The sequence below is a fragment of the Phyllobates terribilis genome, unplaced genomic scaffold (genome assembly GCF_046119375.1).
Source record: "Phyllobates terribilis strain yellow unplaced genomic scaffold, ASM4611937v1 Scaffold_9__5_contigs__length_417890890, whole genome shotgun sequence".
Taxonomy (NCBI): Eukaryota; Metazoa; Chordata; class Amphibia; order Anura; family Dendrobatidae; genus Phyllobates; species Phyllobates terribilis.
In genome coordinates this window covers 103,696,408-103,705,114 of record NW_027362769.1, presented here as the reverse complement: position 1 = coordinate 103,705,114, position 8,707 = coordinate 103,696,408, and positions in this window count along the sequence as shown.

Below are 8,707 nucleotides of genomic sequence, written 5' to 3'. Positions count from 1 at the left end.
ACCAAAGCACAGATTTCCACTGGTCTAATGTCCATTCCTTGTGTTCTTTAGCCCAAACAAGTCTCTTCTGCTTGTTGCCTGTCCTTAGCAGTGGTTTCCTAGCAGCTATTTTACCATGAAGGCCTGCTGCACAGTCTCCTCTTAACAGTTGTTGAAGAGATGTGTCTGCTGCTAGAACTCTGTGTGGCATTGACCTGGTCTCTAATCTGAGCTGCTGTTAGCCTGCGATTTCTGAGGCAGGTGACTCAGATAAACTTATCCTCAGAAGCAGAGGTGACTCTTGGTCTTCCTTTCCTGGGGCGGTCCTCATGTGAGCCAGTTTCTTTGTAGCGCTTGATGGTTTTTACAACTACACTTGGGGACACTTTCAATGTTTTTCCAATTTTTCGCACTGACTGACCTTCATTTCTTAAAGTAATGATGGCCACTCGTTTTTTTTTACTTAGCTGCTTTTTTCTTGCCATAATACAAATTCTAACAGTCTATTCAGTAGGACTATCAGCTGTGTATCCACCAGACTTCTGCACAACACAACTGATGGTCCCAACCCCATTTATAAGGCAAGAAATCCCACTTATTAAACCTGACAGGGCACACCTGTGAAGTGAAAACCATTTCCGGTGACTACCTCTTGAAGCTCATCAAGAGAATGCCAAGAGTGTGCAAAGCAGTCATCAAAGCAAAAGGTGGCTACTTTGAAGAACCTAGAATATAAGACATATTTTCAGTTGTATGACACTTTTTTGTTACGTATATAATTCCACATGTGTTAATTCATAGTTTTGATGCCTTCAGTGTGAATGTACAATTTTTATAGTCATGAAAATACAGAAAAATCTTTAAATGAGAAGGTGTGTCCATACTTTTGGTCTGTACTGTATGTACAGGCAGGTATGTACATACTGATGCATGTATACAGAGCACCTACATAGAGACACTTGCATATACGGAGCACATACATGCTATACGGAACACATACAGACACATACTTGGACAGAGCACATACACACCGACACATGAATGAAGGGAGCCCATACATACCGACACATGCATGGACTGAGCACATACATGACGAGACATGCTTGGACAGAGAACATACATACAGAGACATAGTATCATGAATATCACACTGCCCTATAAACAGTATAATAGCCCCCACTCAGCCCTCATCACAGTATGATAGACCCCACACAAACCTTCACACTGTATAATTGCTCACATACATTATAATGGCCCCCACATAGCCCTCCATAAAGTATAAATGCCTCCATATAGCCCTCCACAAAGTATAATGGTCCCCATATAGCCCTCCAAATATTATAATGGCCCTCCAAATATTATAATGGTCCCCACACAGCCATCCATATAGTATAATGGGCCCCACATAGGCCTCCAGATATTATAATGGCCCCCACATTGCCTTCCATATAGTATAATGCACCCCCATAGTCCTGCATATAGTATGATCCCTATAGTTCTCCATATGGTATAATGCACTCCCCATAGTCCTCCATATAGTATAATGCACTCCCCATAGCCCTCCATATAGTATAATGCTCTCCCCATAGTCCTCCATATGGTATAATGCACTCCCCATAGTCCTCCATATAGTATAGTGCACTCCCAATAGTCCACCATATAGTATAATGCACCCCTATAGTCCTCCATATAGTATAATGCACCCCCTGTAGTCCTCCATATAGTATAATGTGCCTCACTGTCCTCCATATAGTATAATGCACCTCCCATAGTCGTCCATATGGTACATATAGTATAATGCACACCCCATAGTCCTCCATACAATATTATGACCACCACAATGTACTCACTGATTTAAAAAAATAAATAATACATACTGCCCTCTTCCCATTCCCCCTCTGCTCCAGTCTCCGCAGCGTGTTTGCTTCGCAGATCCACTGCCTGGCACAGCGTGGCATGTGAAGTGACATCATCACACCTGCTGGCTGAGACGTCAGACGCTGAGGAAGAATGATGGGGGCGAGAGCAGATAGCTTTCCTCCTCCTTTATTGCTTCCAACTGTATCGGCATCCAGGATGCCAATACAGATAAATATGCGATGCCAGGAGGAGGGGTGCATGGCGCTGGCAATGGCTTCCCCCTTACTCACGGGCCCCATAGCGGCCACATGGTTTGCCGCTATTAACAGTGCTCCACTGGCTGGGGGCCCCTGGAGGTTTGGGACCCTGGGAAATTGCACATTTTTACCCCCAACGCTGGTTCTGTCTTTCTGTCTGTGAGAAATATGTGATAATTATAAAGAAGAAATCAAAAAATTCTACTGACCCTGCGTGATTGTTATATATTTAATATGATGATCATAACGGAGTCTTATATAATTTTATAACTTGAAAACACAGTAACAGGTCTTTGAGAAAACAACTCAAATTTGCAATGAAAAGTTGTCTTCTAAAGAGTGGTCATTTAAAAAAAAATATATGGTCAAAGGGTGGTCTTTTGACAGCTATGTCATCACTCCCATAATGAATGAATGGAGTGATTACATTTTAGTGCCCCACTCTTGGGATCAGTGGTGGCCCCAGGGTTCGGACACCACCGATAAAAAAAAAAAAAAAAAAAAGATCACTTTTATTTTATTTTGCTTTTCTTATATATCACCATCATATTCCGCAGCACTTTACAGACATCATCACTGTCCTCATTGGGGCTGACAATCTAATTTCTCTATTAGTAGATCTTAGTAACTTTGGAGGAAATTGGAGAACCCCGAGCAAACGCACGCAAACACGGGGAGAATATACAAATTCCTCGCATATGTTGTCATTGGTTGGATTTGAACCCAGGACCCCAGAAAAGCAACAGTGCTAACCACTGAGCCATTGTGCTACTTATCTTATGCATAGATGATAACGTTTAATATTGGGAATAACCCTTTTATAATGCAGTCTTTGCTAGTGACATCGTGCATTTCACCATAATGTGGCCTCTAGGGGGCTTATTACTATATCTGCAGCAGAACACCAAGTTGTGGCTACGCTCTGCTGTAATTTCACAAGTTTGAGGGACAAAGGATCTGTAGAAAAATATTATTTGAAAAAAGTCTATTGTGGATGCCATGATCAGAAAGTGGATCCTTGAGTTAAACCAATTAATTCTTCTACTTAAAGTACAATTTGCTGAAACACCTTTGAGTTTCAAAATGTATTCTAATTTTTACTGGAATAGTACAACAGAGCAATGCTAGTGTTTAATTTCTGGAAATATGGAGAAATCCTTATGCATAAAACTTCCACTAGGTATTTTATTGTGGTCTCAAAGTTATGATGCCCTGTAGACTATTAGTAACCCTTATATTACTCACTGCTCATCGCAATGTATTCGCCTTGCTTTGTACTTATACTTATGTACAATCCTATGAACCTTACTTGTAATTCAATTACATTTTATAATTGCAAATGTTCTATTTTCACTTTTTCCCTATTAAAATAGAATTGACCAGACTGAATCTTATTTTAGATATAATATGAGAAGATGTAATTTACTGGAGAGGACAACTATCCAGTAGACTTTAAAGATAATTAAGAAGAGATGACATGGACATCATGAACATGCCACTGAGAAGAGTGAAGATCTGCCCAAACTGCTCATTGATAACAATGTCCTTCTCTATATACATACTTAGTACTAAATAAGCTCTGCAAATGCTCATACCGACCTGACAAGTGCCATCAGTCAATTTATTAAGCAGGTTCACTAGCTTGGCTAATTAAGAAGAGTAAGGCAACATTCCCTCACACTGCAGAGCCTACTGGACTTGGTGGAAGTACAATCATCAATCCTAAATATTCAGTTCAAGGTTATTGTTCTTATAGTTTAACAAGAAAAATCTGCAGTAGAGTAATTTCTCTAAATCGGTCTATCAGTGATCTTTGCTGATAACCTGCAGCTTGGACTGCCCGAATTCTGTCCTGCGGTCTACACTAAACCAAGCAGAATCCAGTATGTCACTCTTAGATACCATCTTCAGTGCGGCAGTCAAAGATGTAAAATTCAATGACACTCGCTCTTGCGCTGAAAATGGCAGCCTAGCAGCAGATGGACGCTTCTTAGTATAGTGTAGCCTACAACACAGATATGGGCGGTCCGTGCTGGGGGTTATCAACAAAAATCACTAATAAAGTCATTTTGAAAAACAATTATACTGCAGAGTTCTGCAGTATAATAATTTACTTGTGAAACGCTTGTGATTACTTATGACGTATGCTTTCATGTATGTATCTACTGATTTGTGCTCTCATTAAAGAAGTTCCATAGGTAAAAATGCCTCTTTCTGATAATACTGTCATGGTTCTGGGTTCAAACCCTTGAGCCTGTCCTTTGCAGTTGGCTTCTCTGTCTGCCAAGCCACAGCAGACACACCTTTTTTCTAGGTGTTTAGTTTCTGCAATCTTTTCTGCATTCTGTTTAGGTTAACAGGTATTTTCACTTGCTCGTTTGTCTGCCCTATCACCTTTTGGGTGCGGCTTTATATACTTTCCACCTGCTGGTATTTCTTGCTGATCATAGTCTCATTTGAATATCCAGCCATACTGCTGTAGTTTAAAGCCAGTCAGTGAAAGACCAGCTAGGGTTTATCTCTTTGCTGTTTATGTTCTTCACTTTGCACCTATCTTCTGTTTCTTTATAAAGAAGTAGGTGGCATACTCTGTAACAGTTTGTATTTATCTTTTATTTTGTATTTTGTGGTTTATTTTACTCACTCTGGTATCTTTCCCTTTTCAGCACACTTTCCCTTTTGTAGGTAATTTACACTCTGCTCTGCCCTCTGGTTCTTTAGGAGGAACATGAAGCGCTCAACGGCCTTTCAGGCAGCATAGGTCCGAGTTGCCATAGTCTAGTCTGTGGTTAGCGCTATCTCAGCTCATGTAGGAACCACTAGGGACTGTGGGGTGAGGATCTCTAGCCTGTACAGGAAGCGGCAGGTCAGTTGCAGTTTTTAGCTTTTCCTATTTTCCCCAGTGTGTTGCTACATTAGCATAACAGATATGTGCACTTTAAAGAGTTTAGACACTTTTGTGATCAAAATAAAATATGTTAGGTAATTATATACTTTTACGTGCGGAGAAATAATGTTGAATTATAAAATATAAATATTTCGGACATAGTTTTTTTGCCAAGAAGAATGGGCAGCTTTACCATCTGAGAAAATAAAGAACCTCATCCACAACTACCACAAAAGACTTCAAGCTGTCATTGTTATTAGAGGGGGCAATACAAGGTATTAAGAACTGGGGTATGTGAACTTTTGATCAGGGTCATTTGGATGTTTTTGGTTGTCATTAAGATTTAGAGAATACACACAGTAGTTTGACAATAAATGGCTTCACCCAATAACCATGAGTGAAGAAAAAGTTTTTTTGTTATCATTCATATTCTCTGAAACAATGCCAAGAAAGCAAAAATTCTGCCGGGGTATGTAAACTTTTGAGCACAACTGTAGATCACAATAAAGTTGGGACTTATGCACAGACTGCAAGCAAGCCACATTCAAATGATGTTTGACTTTGATGTGTGAGTCTGATGTGTGACTTTCTTCAAACATCAGAATCAGAATCACAATGACTTTTAGTCACTGAGTATTTTCATGGTTGATCTCATAAGACAAGAAAAGCTATCAGCTAGTATCACATGATTGGATAGCTTTATGGTAAGGCATCCGCCTCCGAAACTATAGTGTTAAGAGTTCAAATCCTGATAGGAATAAGATTTTTTTTTTTTATTATGCCTATTTAGCACACAAACTACAAGGGTGTTTTACTTTTAATATATGACATTCTGATTGTCATCCTGATGTGTTAAGAGTTTCAGACACGCTGTCTATTTGCATGGTAAATTACATAGCCAAAGTAAATTGGGAGGCAATAATTTACTACATATCTATTTCCAAATGACTTTATATTTGCAGAATTTCTTAAAGGGGTCTAATGATAAAATGTCTTTATTGTAAATTTTTATTTCCATCTACCCAAGTACTGGCTGCAAACTCCCAATTTACTTTTGCTATGTAATTTACCATGCAAATAGACAGCGTGTCTGAAATTCTTAACACATCCGGATGACAATCAGAGTGTCAGATATTAAAAGTAAAACACCCCTGTAGTTTGTGTGCTTAATAGCCATAATTTAAAAAAAATAAAAAAAAATCTTATTCCTATCAGTATTTGAACTCTAACACTGTAGTTTCAGAGACTGATGCCTTACCATTAAGCTATCCAGTCAAGTGATACTAACTGATAGCTTTTCTTTTCTTATGAGATCAACCATGAAAATACTCAGGGTGACTAAAAGTCATCGTGATTCTGATTCTGATGTTTGAAGAAAGTCACACATCAGACTCACACATCAAAGTCAAACATCATTTGAATTTGGCTTGCTTGCAGTCTGTGCATAAGTCCCAATGAGTTTTAGACAAGTTTGTATTGAAAATCATATAACCAAATAGAACTCCTAGGTTTTTACAGCTGGGTTCAAGTCCCATCAGCAAACAGTTACTTTTTTTTTTATTATTATTATTATTATTATTATTAGGCTGTGTGGCCACGATGTGTTTTTCAAGCATTTACGCTGCGGAATTTCCGCAGCGTAAACACTTGGGAAACGCTTGGTAAACCTTCCCCCATGGTCTCCAATGCAATTCCGCACTTTCAATGCCCATGCTGCGTATTTTTCCGCAGAGTTTATGCTGCACTCAAAAATATGCAGCATGTCCATTAATTTTGCGGACACGCAGCGTAATCGCCGCCATTGACTTGCATTAGAACACGCCAATTCCGCAAGACTGCATTTGTACTAGCGTAATTGGCGCGTTCTAATGTGCGGATGGTACCCAAGTCTGGAGGAGAGGAGACTCTCATCCAGACCTGGGTACCATAGAATCTGTAAAAAAAAGAATTTAAAATAAAAACTAAAGTTTATACTCACCTTCTGATGTCCTCCCGATGTTTTGTCCACGCCGTCCGGTCTCTTGCAATGCTCGCGCTGTTGTCCTTCACACCACCGCGAGCATTGCAAGAGACCGGAAGGTAAGTATAATTTTTTTTTTTTATTTTTTACCATTCTTATTCTTTTTTTTTAACTATTACTTGGTCACACTATATAAATCCATGCCGGTTGCATGGATTTATATAGTATGACCAACTTGTCAAGCACTTTTCCAAGTGATGCTCAAAATCGCTTGGAAAACTGCTTGAAAAAACGCATGCGAAAACGCATGTAAAAATGCTGGAAAAACGCTTCTCTCTGGCAGAAAAAACGCATGTAAATCTGCATGCGTTTTTTTCTGCCAGAGAGAGGCAAAAACACTCTGCATCAAATCTGCTACGTGGGCACATAGCCTTACAGTTGTAAAAGTCACTCGTCAGAATCACTCGTCTGAATCAGGGGTGGATTAAGAGTAGCCCGGGCCCCGGGCAGTTTAGAAGGCATGGTCCCCCCCCCTCAGGTACCACATGTATCACGTGACATGTCACATGATCTTCATTTGATAGATCATGTGAGAAACACACAGAAGTTCTGATCACATCTATAGACGGAAAATGGCAGAATTTTTTTCCTATTATGTACAACCCTAAACATAACATAGACCTATATATAGCAGAGCAGGGGTGGGAGATTAATGTTACCAAGGGGCCACATGAGAGACCATGACTGTTGTGGACGCCAAACCAATAGGCTGAAATGAATTCTGCTCAATTTTAATATTAACAAAATAATAAAAAAAATATATTAATTGTATGACTTAATATTGAGCAAAATTAAGTATGCTGACATCACCCTATATACAGTATGAGTCCCCACATAACTCCCTATGCACAGTATAAGCCCCACATGGCTCCTTATATACAGTATGAGCCCCACTTAGCTCCCTATATACAGTTTGAGCCCCCAAATAGCCTCCTATATACAGTATTAGCCCCACATTGCCTCCTATATACAGTATGAGCCCCACATAGCTCCCTATATACAGTATGAGCCCCCAAATAGCCTCCTATATACAGTATGAGCCCCCGCATAGCTCCCTATATACAGTATGAGCCCCCATAGCCTGCCTATATACAGTATGAGCCCCCATAGCCTCCCTATATACATTATGAACCCCCACATAGCTCTTTATATACAGTATGAGCCCCACATAGCCTCCTATATACAGTATCATTCCCCCACATAGCCTCTAATATACAGTATGAGCCCCCACATAGCCTCCTATATACAGTATGAGCCCCTCACATAGCTCCTTATATACAATATGAGCCCCAACATAGCCTCCTATATACAGTATGAGCCCCACATAGCCTCCCTATATACAGTATGAGCCCCACATAGCCTCCCTATATACAGTATGAGCCCCACATAGCCTCCTATATACAGTATCATTCCCCCACATAGCCTCCTATATACAGTATGAGCCCCCCACATAGCCTCCTATATACAGTGTGAGCCCTTCACATAGCTCCTTATATACAATATAGCCCCAACATAGCCTCCTATATACAGTATGAGCCCCACATAGCCTCCCTATATACAGTATGAGCCCCCCATATAGCATCCTATATACAATATGAGCCCGCCACATAGCTCCTTATATACAATATAAGCCCCAAAATAACCTCATATATACAGTATGAGCCCCCAAATAGCTCCTTATATACATTATGAGCCTGTACATAG